The following is a 24,722-nucleotide window of genomic DNA, read 5'->3' as shown; positions in this document are numbered from 1 at the left end:
TTTGCCAGCGTAGCAGCGTTCACATGCCTGAGGATGCGTGCAGAATTGTACCAGCAAACAACAGTATTGAAGCAACCTTTGTAACTCGAATGATGCAAGCAAATCAATTCTGAGTTGCTGGAAAAGCTTATTCGGGCATATGTAAAGCATCTTTAGGGTCATTAAATGAAAAGCATGCGCAAAGAGGGACGTTCCATACGTCCTACTTTAAACGAAATACAAAGCAAATGTCACAGACAGACATGTCGTATTAAAATATAAATTCTCCACTAATCAGTAACAGGAGGAAAAGATATGAAGTATTTATTGTGTTGTCCGCAGCTCGTGGTCGTGCGGTAGCGTTCTCGCTTCCCGCGCCCGGGTCCCCGGGTTCGATTCCCGGCGGGGTCAGGGATTTTCTCTGCCTCGTGATGACTGGGTGTTGTGTGATGTCCTTAGGTTAGTTAGGTTTAAATAGTTCTAAGTTCTAGGGGACTGATGACCACAGATGTTAAGTCCCATAGTGCTCAGAGCCATTTATTGTGTTGGGTAGGAAGGTAGGAGAAGCGTTAAGTTAACGCTCGCGTATTACAAATGTGCATGGATGTGTATTTGAGGTACCGTAGATTCATTAACTACCGAGAAATCGCATTATTGCTGTCAGTCTTCCGTAGGATGGTATAGTTTATCCCACCATCAGAACGCGGTTTTCAGTCAGTGTTATGAGTGATTAGAGATACAAACATGTTTGTCCATTCACCCTTAATTAGTAATACCCATGACGTGAATATATCTTCAATTCATAGAATAATTAAACGTGAAAATAAGTATTTCGTTCCCTTAACCAGTCTTTACACTACAAATCACATTTTTTGTTTCGCTTTGTTTTATCATTTCATAAAGCAAAGCTTGCCTAAAGCAACAAACCATCGTCATCCGAGCTCCACATTTTTTAAGCATAAAGTCATGCTTTTACAAGCATGCTTCCTGTGTGTGGAAGCGATGGGAATTTCATGGATGTTTGTCGATATTAGCTGAAGCATTCGATGTCTCCTCGCAAACTCACAGCCAAACTCCCGCTTTCCAACATAGCCCGGACCTCAGGCTACGCTACATGTTAGTGTCACCACAACCTAAATTTCTAAAATTAATACGAAAGAATACGAAATATTGTCAGCGTGCTGTTCTCTTTATGTTTGGAAACGAATGGCGTCATACCCTACATCATCATGACGTTACGGGACAAAGCCCCATAGCTGGTATCGAAAGGTTCAGTTAAACCACTTCTGAAGTTACGTGTGTGGCCATATTCAGCCAGCTGCCAAGAAATACTTGTGCGCTGGATCTGTTTCAAATATGGAGTAAATAAAGAATCGCATTTATCAAGGGTCGTAGCCTACCAGTTATCAAAATTTCCGCCGGTTCACGCAGATATCGCTGCACCCTGTTGAACGAGATGTACGCTGGGGTTTCGGAGCGCCAGGCACGTTACTTCATTACTGTCGGCGACGGCGACGGCGTCCCACGCCTGCGAGGCGTCGTGGCGCGCCCAGGAATGCCTGAAGAATGCGAGTGTGCGCCGCCACAATGGGGACAGAACCGGTACAGCGCCCACGGCCTCCGTGCCTGCGCTTGTTTCTGTACGGCACGCCCTGCGCTCTCCTCAAACTTTTGCCCTGTCAGCCGCGACCTGTGGCAGGTGTTCTTTGCGGCTGACTTCTTACGTGAGCGAAGTGAAGAAAAGATCCCTACCTGGCACTGAAGTGATGTCGGTACAAATGAAATTATTTTTTGGCATGTTGGCACGATTTGCACAAAAATGTAACAAGTCTGGCGACATTGTTTCCTCAAAGGATAGTTCTGACAAATATACGTTTCCTTTCAGATTGAAATTCCAAGTATCCCTTGAGTCAATTTTTGTTACATGTGAGAGCAGCTTCACTCGTTTTCATTGACTGAAACTGTTTCTGACGTCACGTCATATACAGTATGTGATCAAAAGTATCCGGACACCTCCAGAAACATACGTTTTTCATATTAGGTGCTTTGTGATGCCACCTACTACCAGGTACTCCATAACAGCGACCTCAATAGTCATTAGACATAGTGAGATACCAGAATGGGGCGCTCCGCGGAACTCACGGACTTCGAACGTGGTCAGGTGATTGAGTGTCACTTGTGTCATACGTCTGTACATTTCCACACTCCTAAATATCCCTAGGTCCACTGTTTCCGATATGATAGTGAAGTGGAAATGTGAAGGGACACGTACAGCACGAAATTGTACAGGCCGACCTCGTCTGTTGACTTACAATCCACTGCAAGTACTATGACAGTTAGGTGGGAGGTGAGAAAATCTTGGATTTCATGGTCGAGCGGCTGCTCATCACGCAGTTAATGCCAAACGACGCCTCGCTTGGTGCAAGGAGCGTAAACATTTAGACAACTGGAAAGTGGAAAAACGGTACACAATGTGGCGATCCGACGGCAAGGTGTGGGTATGGCGAACGCCCGGTGAACGTCGTCTGCCAAAGTGTGTAGTGCCAATAGTAAAATTCGGAGGCGGTGGCGTTATGGTGTGGTTGTGTTTTTCATGGAGAGGGCTTCCACCCCTTGTTGTTTTGCGTGGCACTATCACAGCACAGGCTTTCGTTGATGTTTTAAACACCCTCTTGCTTCCCACTGTTGTAGAGTAATACAGAGATGCATCTTTCAACACGATCGAGCACCTGTTCATAATGCACGGCATGTGGCGAAGTGGTTACACGACAGTAACATCCGTGTAACGGACTGACCTGCACAGAGTCCTGACCTGAATCCCATAGGACACCTTTGGCTGTTTTGGAACGCCGACTTCGTGCCAGGCCTCACCAACCGACACCGATACCTCTCCTCAGTGCAGCACTCCGTGAGGAACTTGCTGCCATTCCCCAAGAAACCTTCCAACACCTGATTCTTCAAATGTGTGTGAAATCTTATGGGGCTTAACTGCTAAGGTCATCAGTCCCTAAGCTTACACACTACTTAACCTAAATCATCCTAAGGACAAACACACCCATGCCCGAGGGAGGACTCGAACCTCCGCCGGGACCAGCCACACTGTCCACGACTGCAGCGCCCTAGACCGCTCGGCTAATCCCGCACGGTAACGCCTGATTGAACGTGTGCCTGTGAGAGTGGAAACTGTAATCAAGTCTAAGGGTGGGCCACTACTATACTGAATTCCAGCATTGCCGATGGAGGGCACCACGAACTTGTTAGTCATTTTCAGCCAGATGTCCGGATACTTTTATCATATTGTGTATTAGCAATTATTCAAATTTCAGTCAGATTTTGTTATTTACTTGTCATTAGTTACTTCAACACTATATTTTGGTCAAAATCTAAAATAAAAATATTACTGTATATTAACAGTTTTCTAGCACTTGGTAGTATGAACAAGTGTGTAATTGTTATTCTAAAAAATTATTTCATCAATCACATGCGAGAACTACCTAGACATGTTTTAACTTACGTAATGAACTGCTGTAATTTGTACACACACAACTTTAGAAAACTGTTTATAGACTTCAATACTTTTCGTTTTGCATTTTGACTAACGCTGTACTTTTAATGTACGTAATGGTTTGAAAATGAACAAACACATTCGAAACTAATAACGTGTAATTCAAATGCATTGCAACTACGATAAAAGACTAAAGAAATAGCAAGATTGAAGATAGCTCCCTGTCCTTCTGCTAGCGCAATGTTTGAATTCAACTAACTTTGCCAGATAGTTACTGCAATTAAATTTCACATCGTGCGATAATTCCAGGTACATGAGAAATCCTCGCAAAACAAGATTCGAACTGTTGTCACAGGAACGTGATATCCACATACTTCAAAAGCAACGACGCACTTTGTGTCAAACCGGACGCTGTTCACACAACGGTCACTGTTAACTTGTAGCACAGCACTGTGGACCAATCAGCAAAGTACTACTTTCCACTGAAATTCGTGAAAAAGATCCTAAACCAGAACATTCAGTGTTAATTTACAAAAAATGCGTGTTGATACATGAATCAGTATCTGTGTACATATTTCTTCAGCAAACGATGAAGCTTCGTGCCAATGTGTCACGTCTCATGCGCTCCGTGGCACTCGCAGTCGTGCTGTGGGGAACAGACCTGGAGCCGAGAACCAGGACACCGACGTAGGTTCCGGAGGTCGGCGAACGTGCCAGAGGCAGTCGTGATAGAGCAACAAACATGACAACAGTTCAGTACCTTACTTCACCCTTCCTTACGCGCCATCGAAACCATTTGTTAGTACAATGAAAAGTTTCAGGACCGGATGTCTTAGCTGCTGATAAATCTTCCTGGTTGTGTGATCGTGGTTCGTGAAACACTTCCGTTCGTAACGTTTCTCCGAGAGGCGCTGGACCTATTCAGACGGCATCGTACTTTTTTCAGCATGGCTCAGTGGAACCACGAGCACATCTGAAGATGTCCAGCGCAGCTCTGGACGAAATGTTACAAACAGAAACGCTCTGAGCACTATGGGACTTAACATCTGAGGTCATCAGTCCCCTAGAACTTAGAACTACTTTAACCTAAATAACCTAAGGACATCACACACATCCATGCCCGAGGCAGGATTCGAACCTGCGACCGTAGTGGTCACGCGGTTCCAAACTGAAGCGCCTAGAACCGCACGGCCACACCGGCCGGCTTACAAACAGAAACACTCCACTGCCCACGACCATAGAACCAAGAAGATTTACCAGCAGCTACAACTGTCTGTGTCCGAAGCAAAATCATGGCGTGCTTTCAAGAATAATACTGCCATTGGAGGGCTCAATATAGTAAGTATACGTATAAATTGCGAAAGATAACGAAGAACAGTTAGTAAAAGCGAAAACAGAACGTACGGAAAATACCATTAGAGGACGAGTCAAGTTAGTTACATACGACACAAAGATCCAGCAGTTACTTGGAAGTTAAAGACCAATATGGAAGCGCAGTGGTTACGTGGAACATGCAAAAAAATTCTGCTGACTGAATCGGGAAATAAATCATCCGCTGGTACAACTGACTGCTTCATTTATTTATTCTGTCATAAAGAGTTCCGACGCTAAAGCGTCATCATCAAATGTTCATCATCATTACCATTTTCTTCTTCTTCTTGGTCATTATACAGCATCAGTATTTATAATCTTAAGACAGAGTAAATAAATAAATAATAATATCAACTGTAGTTGTCGAAGAATCATTTCTTGAATTATTATTATCAAATACGAATCTATAATAATTTTCTCTACATAGACGAAGCGACTCGTCATAAAGATTGTAGAAGACGTTGGCTGCAGCAATTTAGGAATTTCACAACAGATACATTTAAGAAGGAAGTATTAATTCTAAAGAAATACAACGAGTAAATAAAAGGGAGAGAGCGGGAGGAGGGGGGGGAGGGAGAAAGAGAGACAGAGAGAGCGAGAGAGATACAGCGATAAAAAGACGTCGAAAAATGTTTGGGTATTTACCCTCACATACTCCACAGAACGCAGTAAGGCACGTTTCCTCTTATACAAGCGAACAGACGAGAACCAAAATACTCGATTCGTACCTCCAGGCAGCCAACACTGCGGCGTGCGCACTTTATGGTACTCCTCTCCGACAGCAGCTAGCCTTTGTTAGCGCTACATCTCGCTAATCAAATTAGCTGACCTCACCGTAGTGTTAGTCACACAGCGTCAAACATCTGTAGCGCATTTTCTCTTCTTTCTTAACGTCTAGGAATATAAACGTATAATTTGCACAAGAAAACGAGCGGGAATCAAAATGATACTAAATCTACTGTAGCGATTACTGTTGGTAAAAAATTTCTCTTTGAAACAGGAGGACTGAGCAACACAGTTCAAACAAAATTTCGTTTTTTGCTCACGCTGCAGTAACTCTGAGGTTTATTCAACATCAATCTCTGACATTCTCTCTCTCTCTCTCTCTCTCTCTCTCTCTCTCTCTCTATCTATCTATCTATCTTCCCCTGTTACCGACCTCCGTTTTCTTTTATCTTGCTATAATCTTCTCTTACCTACATACTCTTTTCATTCAGTGTTCTCAATAATCTCATTCACACACTGTCATTTTTACGTTCCTCTGAGACTTCCTGTATTGCTCACTATTCGTAGGTACCACAGAGCACGTGAACTACCCCCGTCCTCAAGGAAATTTTCTATAGGCTGTTTCCTACAATACTCTCCAAGTATCTCTTCATTTCGTAGTTCATCTGCCCATAATTTTCTTTCTGTGATACGGTATTGCAGATTTGATCATTTCCTCTGTCTTTCCAAACCTCGCGTTTTATTTCCAAGCAAGTTATCACTTCGTTTTCTAAAGGGTCATAGCTTCCTTTTTTCTAAAGCATGTAATGCCTTCTTATATATACACTATTCTGAAGAGCTGATACGTAAAATATGGTTTTCCATGTCAAAAATTGTGATGACATGTCAGCAATATTAACCTTTTTCATAACGAGAAGATAATATCTACCGAAACCGGAAAAAGTAATGAAAAGGTATTAATACAACTCTGCGACAAACATTTATTAAAATACCAAATTCATTTAACACTTTTAAAGAATTTCCTTCTTGAGAAATATGGCTGAATTTGTAACTGACAACTGAAAATATAGCACAGCGTTGTCGGCGAAATAGTGCAATACTGACGGATCTTTAAGAGTTTTACACTTTTGTGTTCGTTAATACTTGTCCGAAACGATATTCCCTCTAGATCAGTTAATATGAGTACAAGATAGGAAAATATAACCTTCCATTACGTATTTTAAAATGGTTCGAATGGCTCTGAGCACTATGGGACTTAACATCTGAGTTCATCAGTCCCCTAGAACTTAAAACTACTTAAACCTAACTAACCTAAGGACATCACACACATCCATGCCCGAGGCAGGATTCGAATCTGCAACCGTAGCGGTCGCGCGGTTCCAGACTGAAGCGCCTAGAACCGCTCAGCCACACCGGCCGGCATTACGTATTTATTTCTTATTACCTCAGTAAAAGTTAGGACAAGACACGGAAAATATCACCTTCCATTACATATTACTAATGAAGGACAATAACAGGCACCACAATAAATATAGTGTGTCTTACAGCCTGCTGCGAGCCTTTCGACTTCACGTCAGTCTGAAGTTTGTAAGTTTCCAGTTGCCTTTTACGAAATGTTTTTCATTTGTTCAGTTGCCCCAGTGCGGTGATACAGTCATTGGTTTTTCATGAAGACCGGCATAAACAGATTTAAGTAGTTAGTTTTATGAACTAGTCGTGTACGGGAAGTAAAACGTAAATATTCCTGTCTTTATCCTGTCGGTCACTGTTGGCCACTGAGTACTACACAGATATAAAGCAATGAGGCTCAGATGATTATAAGTGCGGAAAGCTACGGAAAGTCGGAAATAAGTTCAGCCGGATTTTTTTCAAACGACTTAACAGTGTTCAGAAAGGATAGATTAAATGCAGTTGGTGGTGTGGAGTATTTATTGCTGTCAGAAGTAGTTTACCTTGTAGTGAAATTGAAGTAGATAGTTCCTGCGAAATAGTATGGGTAGAGGTTATACTTGACAATCGGACTAAAATATTAATTGGATCGTTTTACCGACACCCAGACTCAGAAGATATAGTTACTGAACAGTTCCAAGAAAACTTGAGTCTTATTTCAAATAGGTACCCACTCATACAATTACAGTCGGTGGTAACTTCAATCTACCCTCGATATGTTGGAAAAATTATACGTTTAAAACTGGCGGCAGGCATAAGACGTCATCCGAAATTGTACGGAATGCTTTCTCAGAAAATAATTTTGAACAGTTACTTCATGAGACCACTCGAAGCGTAAATGGTTTGCGAAAGCGTACTTGACCTTTCAGCAACAAATAATCCCGAGTAAATAGGAGTATCACGATGAATACGGGTCACATCGCTGTTACAGAAGTAACGAAAATTCCACGCCAAATTTAAAATTACGCAAAACCCCCAAGGTTGGCACAGTTTTGCAGAAGTTAGAAATATAGCGCGTGCTTCAATGCGAGATGCATTTAATAATTTCCACGACGAAATTCTGTCTCAGAATCTGGCAGAAAACTCGAAGGTATTCTGGTCATACATAACGCACACCAGAGGCAATCAGTACTTTCACTATGCGATAACAACTGTGAAGTCACTGATGACAGTGCCACTAAAGCAGAGTTATTAAACACGGTTTTCCGAAACTCCTTCACCAAAGAAGACGAAGTAAATATTCTCGATTTCCAATCAAGAACAACTGCCAAGATGAGAAACATAGAAGTAGATGTCCTCGGTGTATCAAAGAAGCTGAAATCACTTAATAAAGGCAAGGCCTCCGGTCCAGATTGTATACCAGTCAGGTTCCTTTCAGAGTATGCTGATACAATAGCTCCATATTTAGCAGTTATATACAACAGCTCGCCCACAGGAAGTTCCGAACCTAAAGACTGGAAAATTGCTCAAGTCACACCAATACCCAAAAAGGGAAATAGGAGTAATCCACTGAATTACTGGCCCATATCACTACGTCGATTTCCAGTTGGGTTTTGGAACATATACTGTGTTCGAACATTATGAATTACCTTGAAGAAAACAGTTTATTGACACGTAGTCAGCATGGATTGAGAAAACATCGTCCTTGTGAAACACAACTAGCTCTTTATACTCATGAAGTAATTACTGCTATCAAGAGGGGATGTCAAATTGATTCCATATTGTTAGATTTCCTGAAGGCTTTCGACACCGTTCTTCACAGACGTCTTCTAACCAAACTGCGTGCCTATGGAATATCGCCTCATTTGTGCGACTGGATTCTTGATTTCCTGTCAGAAAGAAGACCCCCTACTGATCCTGATCTATATTAACGACATTGGAGACAATCTGAGTAGCCCTATTAGATTGTTTTCAGATGATGCTGTCATTTACCGTCTTGTAAAGTCACCAGATGACCAAAACGAATTGCAAAATGGTTTAGATAGGGGATCTGTATGGTGAGAAAAGTGGCAATTGACCCTGAATAAAGAAAAGTGTGAAATTATTCATATGAATACTAAAAGAAATCCGCTAAATTTCGATTACGCGATAAGTCACCAAATCTTAAGGCTGTAAATTCAACTAAATACGTAGGGATTACAATTACAAATAACCTAAATAGGGACGATCACATAGATAATGTTGTGGGCAGAGCAAACCAAAGACTGCGATTCATTGGTAGAGGACTTAGAAGGTGTAATAGGTCTACTAAAGAGACTGCTTACACCACGCTTGTCCGCCCTATTCTGGAGTACTGCTGTGCGGTGCTGGATCCGCATCAGGTGGGACTCACGGATGACATCGACAAAGTTCAAAGTAGGGCGGCTCGTTTTGTACTATCGCGAAATAGGGGAGATAGTGCCACAGGCATGATACGTGATTTGGAGTGTCCATCATTGAAACAAAGACGTTTTCCGTTGCGACGGGATCTTCTCATGAAATTTCAGTCACCAGTTTTCTCCTCCGATTGCGAAAACGTTCTGTTGGCACCCACTTACACAAGGAGAAATTCTCAAGATGAATCAAAGCCCGCACAGGAAAATTTAAGTGCTCGTTTTTGCCGCTAGCCGTTCGAGAGAGGAACGGTAAAGAGACAGCTTGAAGGTGGTTCATTGAACCCTCTGCCAGGCACCTTATTGTGAATAGCAGAGTAATCACGTAGATGTAGACGTAGATAAATCGAGCTTTCCGCACAACAAAAGTGGCCTTTCTGACACGGGACGTGCTATCACATTTGCAGATATGCAACCATTCCACTTCCCTACGTTGCTCCGAACATGGTTTATACGTACTTTAAGAAACACAGTAGGTTGCGTGACAAAGCTCAAGAATTTAAGTCTTATTACACTAACAAAGAGACTAAGTGATACCGTGGTCAAATGCAAAGGAATTCTTCCGTGTGACCAGACATCGGGACTTGCAGCATGAGAACAAATACTGCTACCAAAAATTGGTTTAAGTTCTGGTTCAACAGTCGTATCTGGTTATAAGAGTAATAAAAAAAATTTGGTGATTTCCTTTGTTTCTGATTATACCTCTGTCATCATGAAAGCAATAATAACGTATTTCTACACGTTGAGACTGCGTGTTCGTTTCTGTCGTAACATACTAGGCGTTAGTAACAGTAACTGTTTTCGTAAGTAGCTGTACACAAGTATCTGGTTGTTAGGGACGTAAGGCTTCTCGAAATACGTCACACAAACACTTTCGTCTGTACAGCTTTGCAAGCCGATTTTTCTGCTGGTACTAAAAAAATATACGGCCTTTCATTTCTATGATTTAATTCGGGATTTGTTAAATATTAAATGAAATGGAAATGAATATTTACGTTACAAAATTGTATTAAAATCGATTTCTCATAATAGACATTTAATATATTCCAAATTAAACATGTAAAAACGAAGAAAATTATCTCATTACTAGAAGCTTAACTGGAACTGTGCTGTATGCAGTGGCAGCAATCAGTGTCCATGATGCAACGCTAGTGGGCCCTACTGAGAGTTGTAAGTGGAAACCAGCCGTGGCAAATATCCAAAGAAATATGTTTATTGACACAGTAATACAAGTAACTGATGCTAGTTTCCAAGTGTTTAGTCGTGAAGCAACGTGCCTCTCTGAACGCACACTAATGCTTTGCCACACGATCCAGGTCGAGCTGGCTTCATTACTGATGGTAGAAGATAATTTCATGCTTCGATTCAGCCATAAGAAAGACAGGCATACGGTATCTGTCTTCTGGCAGCGTTCGGACCAGCTGTACTTGTTTTTACTCCGGTTTTTATCTCGATTGTTAGTTTATTTGCGATTCATTTGACTCCGTGTTCTGTGGTAATCCGCAATTAATTTATAGGCAAGTCGGAGGCCAAAATGCGTAACACAGCTTTCGCATTTGATTCGCATTGATTCAAAATCACTATAACAGCAACTATCTACTAAATCTCCAAAAACTGTGCACGTTACTCTGTTTTGCACGCGGTATGATTAGTAACGTTACAACACGCAACTCAACTTTCACTTGAAGCTACTTGGCTTAAGGCTGTCGTCATAAACAACCGTTAAAACAGATATAAGGTTACCAGACATAAATAAAGATACAAATTAAAGAAATGCTGATCACTCGAAGCAAGGTAAAGTGGAAAAAAATTGTGAAAGGAAATGACAAAAAAGCGAACTTAATTCTACTCAGGTACTTAGTGCTTAAACTGTATTAAAATACTGATGACCTTACTGCTCACCAGCGTTTTGGATTAGACTCTCGATGTTCCTGCAACGTCTCATGCAATAAGGCGACAGGACACTGCTGATGACCTCTAGGTGTTTCCCAACAGGAAAGCTCACGGGGCTACCCTTTACACCGCTGGTGGTAAGATTTACTACCTTAGAATCCGGTGGAAATGAGGAAGAAATGATGTGGCGAACTGTTCCATAGCGAGGTGTCATAGTGGTTAACGGCTTGGATGCGTAATCCGTACTTAGATTTTCTGTGATGTTTCCCAAATCGCTGAAGTCGTATGCTATAATGGATTCTCTGACAGAACCACATGGGGTGGCAGAGCGGTTCTAGGCGCTATAGTCTGGAGCCGCGCGGCCGCTACGGTCGCAGGTTCGAATACTGCCTCGGGCATGGATGTGTGTGATGTCCTTAGGTTAGTTAGGTTTAAGTAGTTCTAGGGGACTGATGACGTTAGAAGTTTAGTCCCATAGTGCTCAGAGCCATTTGAATCATTTTGAAAAGAAACACAACTGATTCCCATCACCCTTTTCCCCGCCATTCTGCAGCCAAGCCAGTCTTCTGTTCCTTGACACTTCACTGTCAACGACAAGAAGAAGTCTATTCTACCTTTCTCGCTTCCTCCGTTCCTTCTGTGCTGCCTTGCTGCTTGTAGGTCGCTACTCAACTGTCGAATGGGGACTCTACGCCCGTCGTCCCCTTTGATACTTATTCGAACGGGGTACAATGTCTGCAGTTACTAGATAACACCAGTTTAATTCTGTTACAAGTTAAGCGGGCCACAAATCATGCGCAAATTGCGTTCTTCAGTAAACTCTGCTTCATGTTTCATACGTCGTATTACAACTGGGGGGGGGGGGGGGGAAATCAACAACTCACCTCCTCTATGACTTTGACCACAGAACGCAACGAAGCTATCTCGTTTTGGTACAAGGCCCAAAAACGTGTCAGCCGTCAGTGACACCTTAGATATGCAAACCACAGCTGCATCCTGTTGGGCTCGAAAGCCAGGTGAGCGTGGTCAATCCCCGCTGCCGCTGCCAGTACCGCCCGCAGCTGGGGTTCCCACGGAGCCACGCCAACCCCTCACTACCCCTCCCCCCACCCACCCACCCACCCACACACACACACACACACACACACACACACACACACACACATCCTGGTCCCCCACCAGGTCCCTAAGCAACTGAGCAAATTTGCGGACGCGTATCCCATAAATCTCCCTGATTAAAAGCAAACACAGTCTCCGTACATTATCCGACCCCGATTTTGCAAATCAGAGTCCGTACAAATAGCGGATTACACCAATAGCATGAAAAAAGAATGATACTCCACGTGCCCGTTCTGCTCCGCACGTGGAGCTGACAGCGCCGCGAGTCATCGGGTAGAAAGAAGTCACAAGCCTCGCATCCTCCAGACTACTCATTTTACCGCCATCTATACTGTGAAGCACTTCTACCTCTTATTTATTTACCTGTTATTATTATTGTGGTCTTCTGTCCGAATACGGTTTGGTGGCGCTCTCCGAGCTACTCTATACTGTGTAAACCTCTTCATTCCAGAACAACTACTGCAACATACCTCTAATTAAACTTGCTTTTGGATATTCATCTCCTGGTCTCCCACTGTAATATTTACTCCGCACACTTCCCTCCAATACTGAATTTATTATTCCGTAACGTCTCGCACTGTGTCCTGTCAATCGGTCGCTTCTTATGGTCAAGTTGTGCCACAAATTTGTTTTCTCCTCAGTTCGATTCAGTACCTCATTATTAGTTATACACTCTATCAAAGTAATGTTTAGGATTATTCTGCAGCACCACATTTCAAAAATTCTATTCTCTTTTTGCGTGACCTGTTTATCGTCCGCCGCGCGGGATTAGCCGAGCGGTCACAGGCGCTGCAGTCATGGACTGTGCGGCTGGTCCCGGCAGAGGTTCGAGTCCTCCCTCGGGCATGTGTTTGTCCTTAGGATTATTTTAGGTTAAGTAGTGTGTAAGCTTATGGACTGATGACCTTAGCAGTTACGTCCCACAAGATTTCACACGCATTTGAACTTTTTTTGTTGTTGTTTATCGTCCACATTTCACTTCTTCCACTCCAACCAATATCTTGATAAAACACTTCCAAACACTTAAATTTACGTTCGATGTGAACGTATTTCTCTTTTTCAGGAACGCTTTTCTTGCCACTGCGATTCTGAATTTTATGTCCTCTCTGCTTCGACCATCATCAGATATTTTACAGTCCAGACAGAAAAACACATCCATTACTTTTAGGATCCCATTTCCTAATCTAAATCCTTCAGCACCGCCTGATTTAAATCGACTACATTCCGTTACCCTTGTTTTGGTTTTGCTAAGTTCACACTATACCGCTCTTTCAAATGACTGTCCATTCCGTTCAGTCGCTCTTGCATGTCCCTTGCTGTCTGTGACAAAACTATAGTATCATCAGCAAACCTGAAAGTTTTTACACCTTCACCCTGGATTTTATACCTTCTACAAACTTTTCTGTGGTATCCCTTAGTGCTTTCTCATCTACAGATTGAATAACATCAGAGAAAAGCTATAAACCTGCCTCATCCCCTTGTCAACAAGTGCTTCCCTTTCATGTCATTCGACTCTTACAGCTGCAATCTGGTTCCTATACCAGCTGTAAATAATCCTTCGCTCCCTGTATTTTGCCCCTGCTACCTTCGGAATTTCAAAAAGAGTATTACAGTCAATAGCGTCAAAAGATTTCTTTCAGTCTACAAACGCCATAACCGCAGATTTTTCTTTCCTTAATCTATCTTCTAAGATACGTCGTACGTTCAGTCTCGCCACGCATATTTCTACTCTTCTCCAGAACTCAAATATCTACTCAAAGTCTCTCACAGGCAAATGTTCTCCTCGAAGACTCAAAATGTAGATCCTACCTCTGCACTTTGCTATATTTCGGAGTATAGATTATGCAGTTAAAATGTAGTGTTAAATCCGCGTCGGACAAAAGTGGGGGAGCGTATCTCATCAGAAAAATTGTGTAACCTTCTAAGGGACTAAAATCTATGAGCAGCAGCGGACGCAGTTGAATGCAGTTTCGGAAACAAGGCTCTTTAAGTTACTTACATGGCCCGCTATTTACATACAAGTTTATATTTAAAAGTTATCAGAACACTTTTGGTTGACCTGCTCGAAGAGCACCACGTGCAGCGTGCTAGGCTGTGGTACAGGAAGTGAGCCAGACCAGGATGGAAACCGCGAGGCGGATGAACGACAGTGGGTGGTGCTCCGGACACCACGAGTGTGCTTTCTGGGCTGTTTCCCACGATCGTTAAGCAAATGCTTGGCTGGTCCCGAGTTTCCGCGTCAGGAAATACGATACACGAACAGTGAAAATAAGATCACACACAGCATAAAGCTTACACAGTTCATAGACAGGTGGCGCTAGCGTCTTTCTTCCTCAGGTAAATGACGATAGGAAGGGCATCCGAGCCCAAAGGTCAGCAAACGTCCTGAGCACGGCGGGCCACGCACTAGACGGCAGTGACGCTCAGTAAAAGAAGACGATGCACTTTTTTGTACAGAATTACAAGCACGATCTTATGAACATTCTGGAAGTGCAGAGACACGAATAGGTGGCAATACCACGTAGGTTAGATATAACATGGCTGCTTACACTGGGATGCGGAACGGACTGGCAAGACTTGAAGTATTTCCGATACAGCAGTGATACATTTATCGAAGCTGAGCACGTGCAAACGGCGCACACACAGCCAGCACTCGCGATTTTCCTTCGTGGCGTCAGAGATGGTCTCATTCAGCAGAATTAAAGTACGATTTTCAAATCGCGGATGCGCCATTTCCCAACATAACAATGCCATAGGTAGGAGAAATACTAGAGAAAAATAATATACACAGCGCTCTAAAATCATTCATCTCATTTCATAAGACTGAGCTTGGGGTGTATTTAATCTTAAGCACCAAACCTAAAGGTTCTTCGTGGCGCCAGTTTTAAGTTGCAGGTTCATGCAATTGATGGTATGGGGTCTCCTTGGTGCAGCCACCTTGTTCTCTCGCTCTCGAGGAATCATGTACCTACACTTGTTAGAGATCTGGTTTTTCTACAGTTGCGTAAACTTACCGACGGAGCATGAACCCGATGGCTTGTAGGGCTTGTAGGGTAAAGGAAAATACTAAAATGAAACTACATGGTTCAAGAGACTTTTTCAAGTGCCAAACATGTACACTACTGGCCACTAGAATTGCTACACCACGAAGATGACGTGCGACAGACGCGAAAGGAAGACAGGAAGAAGATGCTGTGATATGGAAACGATTAGCTTTTCAGAGCATTCACACAAGGTTAGCGCCGGTGGCGACACCTACAACGTGCTGACGTGAGGAAAGTATCCAACCCATTTCTCATACACAAACAGCAGTTGCCCGGCGCTGCCTGGTGAAACGTTGCTGTGATGCCTCGTGTAAGGAGAAGAAATGCGTACCATCACGTTTCCGACTTTGATAAAGGATGCATTGTAGCCTATCGCGATTGCGGTTTATGGTATCGCGACATTGCTGCTCGCGTTGGTCGAGATCCAATGACAGGTAGCAGAATATGGAATCAGTGGGTTCAGGAGGGTAATACGGAACGCCGTGCTGGATCCCAACGGTCTCGTATCACTAGCAGTGTAGATGACAGGCATCTTATCCTCATGGCTGTAACGGATGGTGCAGCCACGTCTCGATCCCTGAGTCAACAGATGGGGATGTTTGCAAGACAATAACCGTCTGCACGAACAGTTCGACGACGTTTGCAGCAGCATGAACTATCAGCTCGGTGACCATGGCTGCGGTTCCCCTTAACCCTGCATCACAGACACGAGCGCCTGCGATGGTGCACTCAACGACGAACCTGGCTGCACGAATGGCAAAACGTCATTTTTTCGGATGAATCCAGGTTCTGTTTACAGCATCATGATGGTCGCATCCGTGTTTGGTGACATCGCGGTGAACGCACATTGGAAGCGTGTATTCGTCATCGCCATACTGGCGTATCACCTGGCGTGATGGTATGGGGTGCCATTGGTTACACGTCTCGGTCACCTCTTGTTCGCATTGACGGCACTTTGAACAGTGGACGGTTCATTTCAGATGTGTTACGACCCGTGGCTCTACCATTTATTTGATCCCTGCGAAACCCTACATTTCAGCAGGACAATGCACCACTGCACGTTGCAGGTCCTGCACGGGCGTTTCTGGATACAGAAAATGTTCGATTGCTGCCCTGGCCAGCACATTCTCCAGATCTCTCAACAACTGAAAACGTCTGATCAATGATGGCCGAGCAACTGGCTCGTCACAATACGCCAGTCACTACTCTTAATGACCTGTGTTACCGTGTTGAAGCTGCATGGGCAGCTGTACCTGTACACTCCATCCAAGCTCTGTTTGACTCAATGCCCAGGCGTATCAAGGCCGTTTTTACGGCCAGAGGTGGTTGTTCTGAGTACTGATTTCTCAGGATCTATGACCCAAATTGCGTGAAAATGTAATCACATGTCAGTTCTAGTATAACATATTTGTCCAATGATGTCCGTTTATCATCTGTATTTCTTCTTGGTGTAGCAATTTTAATGGCCAGTAGTGTACGATGTATGTTGTGGGCTGAAACGACGAATGAAAATCTCTACCTAGACCGATATTTGAGCCCAGCTCTCCTGCTCACTACGAAGATGCGCTAACCATCACGCCATCCTGGCATGTGTGAGACTCGCAAAGGTCCTTGGAATCATACGGTTTCACTTGATTAAATCAGCTGTGCCTGGGTTTCAGGAAGCACACTCAGTTTCGTTCGATGTTGAGGTGCTATTCCAATACAGTTGCATAGCCTCTGCAATATTGTCCGAGTTTGGAGGGGGGCGGGAGGGGAATACCACCAGGATGACGTGTCAATGGGAATCTGCAATGAGGAGGGAAGAGTGTTTGGGTAGCTGGCGCAGTTCTGTTAAGCCACTCCACCAGGTTGGCGTAATGGTTAGCGCATCTACTAAGTGAGCAGGAGACGTGGGCACAAATCCCGGCATTGGTATAAATTTTCATTAGTCGCTGCAGTCTGCATATATACAGGAAAACACAGATCACTAACGCAACTCTAGAAAGCTCCTTAAGTTTGAATGCACAAGATAGACCCGCGTAAAATCGAATAAAACGTTTCAAAATAATATCTGTGTAGTCCATTGCATAAGTTAAAACTTACCCAAAGTTTCTACCTTCTTTTAGGTAGAAAGCTTAGTGAAATCGATAAAATCTTTCTGAGATATCCCATTACACCGGTATTTGTAACTCTTTTACAACGTACTAATACGTGGATAAAATCTTACCTTATTTATATTTTCCGCGACTTTTTGTTGCTGTCAGCCCCAAGTCCGTCTGAAAGTCTGTCTGTCAGCATGACATCTGAAAAAAGGAAAATACTTCGATTATAACTTTTATACAGGTAAAATATAGATGCAATGTGAACGATTGTCTTCAAGAACTTTTATTCGTAAATATAGGGATCAACAGATTCTTCAATACTGATAAAGTGATAAATAATTTCATCCGCAATTCACAACGCTAGTGTAAAAGGCTGGCTCGTATCAGTTGCACAGCATACCAGATGACCTCCGCGGCATTATTGAGCGACGAATCGCTGTGATTTAACACACAGGACTCGCATTCTGGAGAACTAGGGTTCAATTTTTCTTCCTGCTGTCCTGATTCAGAGTTTCCGTAGTTCCACTAAATCAGTTAAAGGAAAAGCTGGGCATGGTGATTTCGTTCTCTACGATTCCCTAAACCGAATTTGTGCTCCGTCTCTAGTTATCCCACCACCGGCGAGTGTAAACCCCAAAACTCCTTTCTTAATAATACTGAAAGCACGACACAGTGTGAATTTAACCTCTTCATCCTTACTTACGATATTTCAGACAGGAGTCATATCAAAAGATTAAACACACAGTAATATTATGTTATATTGCAATCTACCTTGATATTGTTGTTGTTGTGGTCTTCAGTCCTGAGACTGGTTTGATGCAGCTCTCCATGCTACTCTATCCTGTGCAAGCTTCCTCATCTCCCAGTACCTACTGCAACCTACATCCTTCTGAATCTGCTTAGTGTATTCATCTCTTGGTCTCCCCCCACGATTTTTACACTCCACGTTGGCCTCCAATACTAAATTGGTGATCCCTTGATGCCTCAGAACATGTCCTACCAACCGATCCCTTCTTCTGGTCAAGTTGTGCCACAAACTTCTCTTCTCCCCAATCCTATTCAATACTTCCTCATTAGTTATGTGATCTACCCATCTAATCTTCAGCATTCTTCTGTAGCACCACATTTCGAAAGCTTCTATTCTCTTCTTGTCCAAACTATTTATCGTCCATGTTTCACTTCCATACATGGCTACACTCCATACAAATACTTTCAGAAATGACTTCCTGACACTTAAATCTATACTCGATGTTAACAAATTTCTCTTCTTCAGAAACGCTTTCCTTGCCATTGCCAGTCTACATTTTATATCCTCTCTACTTCGACCATCATCAGTTATTTTGCTCCCCAAATAGCAAAACTCCTTTACTACTTTAAGTGCCTCATTTCCTAATCTAATACCCTCAACATCACCCGACTTAATTCGACTACATTCCATTACCCTCGTTTTGCTTTTGTTGAAGTTCATCTTATATCCTCCCTTCACGACACCATCCATTCCGTTCAACTGCTCTTCCAAGTACTTTGCTGTCTCTGACAAAATTACAATGTCATCGGCGAACCTCAAAGTTTTTATTTCTTCTCCATGGATTTTAATACCTACTCCGAATTTTTCTTTCGTTTCCGTTACTGCTTGCTCAATATACAGATTGAATAACATCGGGGAGAGGCTACAACCCTGTCTTACTCCCTTCCCAACCACTGCTTCCCTTCCATGTCCCTCGACTCTTATAACTGCCATCTGGTTTCTGTACAAATTGTAAATAGCCTTTCGCTCCCTGTATTTTACCCCTGCCACCTTTAGAATTAGAAAGAGAGTATTCCAGTCAACATTGTCAAAAGCTTTCTCTAAGTCTACAAATGCTAGAAACGTAGGTTTGCCTTTCCTTAATCTTTCTTCTAAGGTAAGTCGTAAGGTCGGTATTGCCTCACGTGTTCCAGTATTTCTACGGAATCCAAACTGATCTTCCCCGAGGTCGGCTTCTACTAGTTTTTTCATTCGTCTGTAAAGAATTCGTGTTAGTATTTTGCAGCTGTGGTTTATTAAACTGATTGTTCGGTAATTTTCACATCTGTCAACACCTGCTTTCTTTGGGATTGGAATTATTATATTCTTCTTGAAGTCTGAAGGTATTTCGCCTGTTTCATACATCTTGCTCACCAGATGGTAGAGTTTTGTCAGGACTGGCTCTCCCAAGGCCGTCAGTAGTTCCAATGGAATGTTGTCTACTCCGGGGGCCTTGATTCGACTCAGGTCTTTCAGTGCTCTGTCAAACTCTTCACGCAGTATCGTATCTCCCATTTCATCTTCATCTACATCCTCTTCCATTTCCATAATATTGTCCTCAAGTACATCGCCCTTGTATAGACCCTCTATATACTCCTTCCACCTTTCTGCTTTCCCTTCTTTGCTTAGAACTGGGTTTCCATCTGAACTCTTGATGTTCATACAATTGGTTTTCTTATCTCCAAAGGTCTCTTTAATTTTCCTGTAGGCAGTATCTATCTTACCCCTAGTGAGATAAGCCTCTACATCCTTACATTTGTCCTCTAGCCATCCCTGCTTAGCCATTTTGCACTTCCTGTCGATATCATTTTTGAGACGTTTGTATTCCTTTTTGCCTGCTTCATTTACTGCATTTTTATATTTTCTCCTTTCATCAATTAAATTCAATATTTCTTCTGTTACCCAAGGATTTCTGCTAGCCCTCGTCTTTTTACCTACTTGATCCTCTGCTGCCTTCACTACTTCATCCCTCAAAGCTACCCATTCTCTTTCTACTGTATTTCTTTCCCCCATTCCTGCCATTTGTTCCCTTATGCTCTCCCTGAAACTCTGTACAACCTCTGGTTCTTTCAGTTTATCCAGGTCCCATCTCCTTAAATTCCCACCTTTTTGCAGTTTCTTCAGTTTTAATCTACAGGTCATAACCAATAGATTGTGGTCAGAGTCCACATCTGCCCCTGCAAATGTCTTACAATTTGAAACCTGGTTCCTAAATCTCTGTCTTACCATTATATAATCTATCTGATACCTACTAGTATCTCCAGGATTCTGCTACCTTTTAGAATCTCCAGGGTTCTTCCATGTATACAACTTGATATTATCACACCCAAAAGTTGTCGTAGGCTTGTTCCAAACTTAAGTTAAACACACGCAATCTATTTAGGGACTGTGGTCGTTACAGAAACCCAGCGGTGTGTACCTTTCTGGTTCCGAACAACCCACATGTATCTATAACGGAGTACTCACGGTAGTTGTGCAGCCTGCAATTGCCTACCAGCCAAAATTACAGAATTCGACAGCACGAACCATGTTACATCTCGACACAAGAAGCAGGAGACGACAGTTTCAAAATTATACATTTTTGAGTCTACTATTCACCCGATGATTCTGTGGTCTTGTTGTGGTATTCAACCTGATGACTAGTTTTATTCAGCTCTCCGGGCTAGGCTAATCTTCGCAAGCCTTCTGACCTCTGCATAACTACTCCAGCTGACATTTATCTGAACCTGTTTACTGGAGTCAAGCTTTATCTCCATCTACAATGATTAACCCCCTCCACTCCACGCATAAAAACATACTTTCTTACATTACCACGATTCCTTGATGCTTCTCTTCGTTTTGTTAAATTGTGAGGTCAAGTTCTTATCTCGCTTATTTCAGTACCTCCTCATTCCATCTACCCAACTAACCTTCAGCACTCAGTTGCATCAAGTTCCTTTTTTTTCTTCTGTGTGGACTGTTTGTCGTCCACCTTTCACTTCCTTTCAAGCCTTTATCCCAGACACATATTTAAAAGACTGCCTAGCACTTAAATGTATGGTTTTGATGATGAAATAACTTTTTCTGTTACCAGTCGCGATTTTCTTTTGATCCATGTTTCGCACGGCGAGTATCGGGCATCGATTCCCATTTTCAAGTGCATGTATCGTGATGTTATCAATGTGTGAGGTAAATGGCATAACAGATAAAAAACGCACTTGATAATGGGAATCACTTCCCGAAACGCGCAATGAAAATATAAATTAATAGAAAATCGCGAATGGTTGCAGAAAAAGTTATTTTATGAAAAAAGCCCTTCTTCTACCGATGGATAAAACCAAAACTTAAATTTATATCCAACTAACGACCCGACCCTATTTCAGACGTATAACACTAAGTTTCTACGGCTGGACACGTCTGATTCAGGAACAATAAATTACAGGTATGTATAAATCTACTTCGTGAATTGGTCTATTTATTAGTGAAAACCGTATCCAAATTCCTACTGTAGATTTTAAAATTATCCTGCACATTCAAATAGAAAAACACAGTAGCAGACTGTAATTTATAATATGTATATCGTGTTAACAAATTTCTCTCTTGTTTTTGTCGGAACTGATTACGATGTACGTTGCACTTCCGTAAAAGGCTGCACTCCAGACTAATACTTTAAGAAAAGATTTCCAAACATAAAATTTCAATTCGATTTTAACAAATTTCTATTTTTCAAAAACGCTTTTCTTGCTGTTTGGCAGTCTGCGTTTTGTATACTCTATACTTAGACGACCTTCAGTTATTTTTGCTGCCATATAGCAAAATTAATCGATTGTTTCTCTTGTCTCACATTTCACCTCTTATGGCTACACAATAATCTTCATTTCCGCAACATTATCAACCATCATAGAATGAAAGCTTTCACTAACGGATGACATAGGTGCTGGTAAACCTTTCGGGATGTGAGGTCGTGGTCTAAAAAATTCTCCTGTTCCTGAGGTTTCGTCCAGGACGGCGCTGGACATCCTCAGAGGCGCTCCTCCGCTGAGTCTTGCCGTCTGACTGGTCGGACGTCCGAGAGCGACATAAATACTGTAGGAAAGGGGGCGTGGTCAAAGTAACACGTGATGAGCAGAGAGAATCCTTGTCAGAGATAAAACTTAAACATCGATCGTCGTATCGTGAAAGATAAAACTGTCTAGCGATTCTGAAGAGCTACTGTACGTATGTCGCTAAGTTTCATTACCTCATCTTTCCTATTACAACTATCCTGATGCTTATAAATTTCAGTGGCTTCTCAACATAATCGTGGATATTAATTTGACGTTGTAGATAAAATTTCGTTTCAGAAAGCTTCACTTCGTGGTTTCCTGACTGAAGAGTATACTCTCCTACTGCTGATTTCTCTATTTTTCCTAGTAGGCAAAGACTTTTGTGCCCTTTTAGCCGTGTATTTACCCTATTAATGGTAAAATATAACCTTTACCACACGTACACGGAATTTTGTATACACCACATGTCGACAGAGGAGGGCGTTTATCCTTCACAGATCGGAGTACTTGATTTTTTTTCTTTGTTGTCCGAAGTCATGTTTCTGTAAAATCTTGCCGATCGGATTCGTTATTTTTTAATAACATTTTATCTACAACGTCAAATTATTATCCACGGCAATGCAGAGAAGCCATTGAATTTTATAAGCATCAGGATAATTTTAACAGGAAAGAGGAGGCAATGAAATATAGCGACATATGAACAGTAGCTCTGCAGAATCGCTAGACAGTTTTATCTTTGGCAATACGACAATCGATAGCTAAGTTTTATCTGTGACAAGGATTATCTCTGCTCATCATGTGTTACTTCGACCACGCCCCCTTTCCTACAGTACAGGGCTATTACAAATGATTGAAGCGATTTCATAAATTCACTGTAGCTCCATTCATTGACATATGGTCACGACACACTACAGATACGTAGAAAAACTCATAAAGTTTTGTTCGGCTGAAGCCGCACTTCAAGTTTCTGCCGCCAGAGCGCTCGAGAGCGCAGTGAGACAAAATGGCGACAGGAGCCGAGAAAGCGTATGTCGTGCTTGAAATGCACTCACATCAGTCAGTCATAACAGTGCAACGACACTTCAGGACGAAGTTCAACAAAGATCCACCAACTGCTAACTCCATTCGGCCATGGTATGCGCAGTTTAAAGCTTCTGGATGCCTCTGTAAGGGGAAATCAACGAGTCGGCCTGCAGTGAGCGAAGAAACGGTTGAACGCGTGCGGGCAAGTTTCACGCGTAGCCCGCGGAAGTCGACGAATAAAGCAAGCAGGGAGCTAAACGTACCACAGCCGACGGTTTGGAAAATCTTACGGAAAAGGCTAAAGCAGAAGCCTTACCGTTTACAATTGCTACAAGCCCTGACACCCGATGACAAAGTCAAACGCTTTGAATTTTCGGCGCGGTTGCAACAGCTCATGGAAGAGGATGCGTTCAGTGCGAAACTTGTTTTCAGTGATGAAGCAACATTTTTTTCTTAATGGTGAAGTGAACAGACACAATGTGCGAATCTGGTCGGTAGAGAATCCTCACGCATTCGTGCAGCAAATTCGCAATTCACCAAAAGTTAACGTGTTTTGTGCAATCTCACGGTTTAAAGTTTACGGCTCCTTTTTCTTCTGCGAAAAAAAACGTTACAGGACACGTGTATCTGGACATGCTGGAAAATTGGCTCATGCCACAACTGGAGACCGACAGCGCCGACTTCATCTTTCAACAGGATGGTGCTTCACCGCACTTCCATCATGATGTTCGGCATTTCTTAAACAGGAGATTGGAAAACCGATGGATCGGTCGTGGTGGAGATCATGATCAGCAATTCATGTCATGGCCTCCACGCTCTCCTGACTTAACCCCATGCGATTTCTTTCTGTGGGGTTATGTGAAAGGTTCAGTGTTTAAACCTCCTCTACCAAGAAACGTGCCAGAACTGCGATCTCGCATCAACGATGGTTTTGAACTCATTGATGGGGGGGACATGCTGCGCCGAGTGTGGGAGGAACTTGATTATCGGCTTGATGTCTGCCGAATCACTAAAGGGGCACATATCGAACATTTGTGAATGCCTAGAAAAACTTTTTGAGTTTTTGTATGTGTGTGTAAAACATTGTGAAAATATCTCAAATAATAAAGTTATTGTAGAGCTGTGAAATCGCTTCAATCATTTGTAATAACACTGTACTTATGTCGCTCTCAGACGTCCGTCTGGTCAGTCGGCAAGACTCAGCAGAGGAGAACCTCTGAGGATGTCCAGCGCAGTCCCGGACGAAACGTCAGGAACAGAAGAGTTTCTTAGAGCACGACCTCACATCCCGAAAGGTTTACCAGCAGCTACTGTCGACCATACTACAGAAAACTATTCAATGAAT

At 42.7% G+C, this 24,722-nt stretch overlaps 1 protein-coding gene across 2 annotated transcripts in view; it reads right to left on the bottom strand.

Annotated features, from left to right (window-relative positions):
• Positions 1–24,722, bottom strand: part of LOC126182543 (leucine-rich repeat-containing protein 4-like) — a 1,045,219-nt gene that overhangs the window by 412,693 nt on the left and 607,804 nt on the right. For both annotated transcript variants that reach the window (XM_049924858.1, XM_049924860.1), the window contains exon 3: positions 17,668–17,743. The gene's annotated coding sequence lies outside the window, so the exon portion shown is untranslated. The remainder of the gene's footprint in view (positions 1–17,667; positions 17,744–24,722) is intronic.

This window comes from Schistocerca cancellata, chromosome 1 (assembly GCF_023864275.1).
Source record: "Schistocerca cancellata isolate TAMUIC-IGC-003103 chromosome 1, iqSchCanc2.1, whole genome shotgun sequence".
Classification (NCBI taxonomy): Eukaryota; Metazoa; Arthropoda; class Insecta; order Orthoptera; family Acrididae; genus Schistocerca; species Schistocerca cancellata.
The sequence above is the reverse complement of the archived record's forward strand: the minus strand, read 5'-3'. Positions and strand labels throughout refer to the sequence as shown.